Source organism: Saccopteryx leptura, chromosome 2 (genome assembly GCF_036850995.1).
Source record: "Saccopteryx leptura isolate mSacLep1 chromosome 2, mSacLep1_pri_phased_curated, whole genome shotgun sequence".
Lineage (NCBI taxonomy): Eukaryota > Metazoa > Chordata > Mammalia > Chiroptera > Emballonuridae > Saccopteryx > Saccopteryx leptura.
In genome coordinates this window covers 281,118,980-281,123,705 of record NC_089504.1, presented here as the reverse complement: position 1 = coordinate 281,123,705, position 4,726 = coordinate 281,118,980, and positions in this window count along the sequence as shown.

Genomic DNA, 4,726 nt, shown 5'->3' with positions numbered 1-4,726 from the left:
TGGGGGCATTTTGTTGTTTTTCTTTTTTTACAGTAGTGGGAGCAGAGAGGGTCGCAAGAGTATATGTATCTTCTAGGGCAGTGGTCCCCAAACCCCGGGCCGCAGACCGGTACCGGTCCGTGGGCCATTTGGTACCGGTCCACAGAGAAAGAATAAATAACTTACATTATTTCCATTTTATTTATATTTAAGTCTGAATGATGTTTTATTTTTAAAAAATGACCAGATTCCCTCTGTTACATCTGTCTAAGACTCACTCTTGATGCTTGTCTCAGTCACATGATACATTTATCCATCCCACCCTAAAGGCTGGTCCGTGAAAATATTTTCTGACATTAAACTGGTCTGTGGCCCAAAAAAAGGTTGGGGACCACTGTTCTAGGAAGTAGGTGGGCCAGGAGGGGGCAGTGTGAGCTCATCATTGCTTCATTGTTCTTCAGAGGAGGCAACAGGAAACTGCATATTCTGTTAAGAGACAGATGTGGGAGCTGAGGACTCAGCCTTAGGGATGAGGATGGTGGTGGTGGTGGTGGTTGTCAGCATAAGGAGGAAGGAAAGATCCATAAGAATTTCAGAGAGTAATTGATTTCAATTAATAGTGACAGCTCATCACATTTCATTAAGAAAAATTCCTGAAGTATATCTCTTATTTCTAAATATCTTATTTCTACCATTATCTATCAGATATTTCAGGCACTGCACAATAGATAGCCTAGCAATAGTCATTTATTTAAAATGAAAATATTCATTTAGCATTGTGCTTATAATCAAGCATCAGAATCATCAAGAGTCAGGGCCCTTCTTTCAGTTCTGCCCAGACCCAAGCTTCTTGGTGACTTTGAGCAAAATGCTTTGCATATGAACAGCCTTCTAACATTAAAACAAACAAATACAAACTTTCCTGTGTGGAGTTGACTTATTTACTAGAGTTGGTCTTCCTTTTTCTACCCCATGCTTTGCCAGGCTCTGAGGGTACAAGGACAATGGACGAGGTCCTTGTCCTGGAGGAAGGTCCAGCCTATAGGAGTGACCAAATGACCTAATGTAAGGCTGTGTGACATGTTCACAGGCAGAGCAAAGAAAAGCCCTGGCTGGAGTATGAGCCTTTCTTCAAGAAATTTAAGTGATGGAAACACTTTCCCCATTACTGGGAAGGCTGTTGTGGGAGGAAGACAGCTTTTGGAAAACCATGACAGCATTAGTGCACCAACGGTCACGGAAGATGCTAGAGGACTAGCCATGGAGTGGAAAGATCTTGGGGAGGCACCATCCCCGTCCGACTCTCCAGTTTCTCTGTAGGTTGAAACTAGGGTCGATTTTCCTTGTTAGAAAGGGCAGGGCAGATGTAGCCTAGCAGCTCATAACAAAGGCCAAAGCTAAGTATGTATGGGCAAAGTGGGATGAGATACTGGTTTAGAGGTGTGAAACCTGGACAAGGCATTGGCTCCTCTCATATTAATCTAGCAAATTTTGGAGGACATTGTGTGCTATGCAATTGGATACAAAGATAGATAAAACACTGTTCCCCATCTTCTAGGAGTTTGTGGGATTTTGATTAGTAAAACTGGAAAATTTTAATATTTTGTCACCTATTGTAAGCAATCCAGGTAAGTAAACTATACATATTTTCCAGAGGTGGTAAGCACCACTGACTGAAGCAAACACTTGGTGACTGCATTGAGCTTGATAGGCAAACCATTTGATGTCACCATTCAAAAGAAACCACCTGTATTCTCTGATATTATATAAGGGTAATTGGACCACTTTGATTGAAAAAAATTAGGAGTATGAGATTTTCATCTGTGTCCTGTCCCTTCTGCTTGCTTTTGGGCACAGTTAACCCATGCTAATGCTTTACCCGGGGTAAATAGATGGTTAAAAGTGAAAGTGAATTTCTAGGATTTTTAGGGTAGTGAAACTACTCCCTATGATACTATAATTGTGGATACATTATAGGTTTTATAAATTTGTCTGGACCTGTAGAATATACCTAATGTAAATCTAACCAAAGTTTGGACTTTGGGTGATAATAACATGTCAGTGTAGGTTCCCTCAGTTGTAAGAAGTGTACCACTTTGGTGGGGGATGTTGATAATAGGGGAGGTTGTGCATGTGTGAGGAGCAGCAGCAGGCATATGAAGCTCTCGGTACCTTCTACTCAATCTTGCTGTGAACCTAAAACAGCTCTTAAAAATAAAATCTCATCAAAAGTTACACATTTTGCCCTGGCTGGTTGGCTCAGTGATAGAGTGTCAGCCTGGTATGCGGGAATCCTGGGTTTGATTCCTGGCCAGGACACACAGGAGAAGCACCCATCTGTTTCTCCACCTTTCCCCTCTCCTTCCTCTTTGTCTTTCTCTTTCCCTTCCGTAGCCAAGGCTCCATTGGAGCAAAGTTGGCTCAGGTGCTGAGGATGGCTCCATGGCCTCCACCTTAGGCTCTAGAATGGCTCTGGTTGCAATGGAGCAATGGCCCAGATGGGCAGAGCATCGCCCCCTGGTAGGCATGCCGGGTGGATCCCAGTTCAGCTAGTGGGAGTCTGTGTCTCGGTCTCCCTGCTTGTCATTTCTGAAAAAAAAAAAAAAGTTACACAGTTTAGTTAGATAAGTACTGGGGATGTAATCTACAATCTGATGACTGTGGTTAACACTGCTGTATAGGATACTTGAAAGTTGCTAAGAGAGTAGATCCAAAAATTATTATCATAGGAAAAACTTTTTTCTTTTTGTTTTTGTATCTGTGTGAGATGATGGGTATTAACCGAACTTTTGTGGGAACATTTCACAATATATGTAGCTCAATTCATTATGCTATACACCTTAAAGTTATACAGTACTGTATGTCAATTGTATCTCAACACTGAAAGACAAAAGTCATCAAAAAAGCAAAACTAAACTAAAACCAAGCATAACCTTATTTAGTTTTAGACACAGATCTAGTAATACAAGTAATAGCATAGGCACTTGTGATTCAGGAAAAACCCCGAAAAGAAAGTGTATGTTGTATTTCCTGAGTCTCTTAAAGTGTGTCACTGGGGAACTTGGGAATCTGATAAGCCAACTGAAGAGGAAGAGCAGAGTCTGGTGGTCCATCAACACTGACAGCTGAAAGTTTGCATGAGTATACTACACTGTCAAGAGATACATGGTTTAACTTAGTTGGGATTTTTGCTCCTTTCAAGTTCCTGTTAAAGGTTGTTTCCGATGTATGGATGTGTGATTTGGGGGTAAGGGTGATGGGGATAGTTTTTACAACAATAAAGAAATGTTGAAGGGTATAAACTTTCCATTATGAGGTAAATAAGTTCTGGGGGTCTGATGTACAGCATGGTGACTGGTTAATAATACTGTTGTCTACTCGAAATTTGCTACTAGAGTAGACATTAAGTATTCTCACCGTGCGCGCGTGCGCGCGTGCGGCGCGCGCACACACACACACACACACACACACACACAAGTAACTATGAGAGGACAGATCTGTGAACTTGATTGCAGTAGTCATGTCAAAAAAGTATACATATGTCAAGGTTTTATGTTGTGTACTTTAAATATATAACGTTTTGTTGGTTAGTCATACCTCAATAAAGCTGCAAACCCCTCACCTGTTGTCAAAGGACTGCTTGTGTTCTGCCTGTTTACTTATATATTAACATGGTACCATTGACCTCAAAGATAAAATTGAGTTAAAAAGGAAACAGGGAAAGCTGACCCTGAAGGTTTTGTTCTTAAGGATTGGTTAGCAATGCTTCTGGTGGTTGAGAGTATACTGAGGAATTTGATACCAGGAAACCTGTGTTCTGGGATTGAGTGTCCAGGTGGTTTTTATTCTATCTTGAAGTAGGTCTCTAAAATAGAGCATCCAAAACTTTAATTGTGCCATATAGCAAGTGTGGAATCACTTGAAGATCTTCTAGAAATGCAGATTCTGATTAAACAGGTCTGGGGTAGGGTCTGAAGTTCAGCATTTCTAACAAGTTCCCTGGTGTCTTAGTTCAGGTTGCCATTAAAAATACCACAGACTTGGTGGCTTAAACAATAAACATATTTTATCACAGTTTTTAAGGCTGAAAGTCTGAGATCAGGGTGCTAGCATGATCGGGTACTGGTGAGAACCCTCTTCCTGGCTTGCAGACGACAGCCTTCTTACTGTACCATCACATGACAGAGGGAGAAAGAGTTCTTATCTCTTTTCTTCCTCTTATAAGAGGGCTCCATCCTCATGACCTCATCTAACCCTAATTACTTCTCAAAGGCCCCAACTGCAAAACCATCACATGGTGAATTAGGGCTGAGCTGCTGCTGCTTCTGTTCTCTGAATAGCCAGGTCAGGAAAGAATCTTTGTGTTCCTCTGACAGTTTGAGGAACCCAAACACGCCTTACTTAATGTTAAGAAAACTGATCTAAGAGATCAAAATTGTTAAGAGATATAAATTTCATGAATGTAGTAAATAGCTTGGTAAAATCATCGCTGCTCATGTTACAGGATTGTATCATCTGTATCAACTTGTCATTTATGAAACTCTTACATATGTTGTGAGATGGTCCTATGCGTAGAATTTTTGCAAAAGCAGGTCAGTGGGCCTCTTAACTGATCCAATGAGACATTTATAGTAACACTAAAAAAGGGCCAAACTGGTGAAACTTCATCACCAGCCACAGATATTAAAGGAGTCACAATATAAATTACTTTTGGCCATAAATTCTTGACAACATGATCAAAAGAACA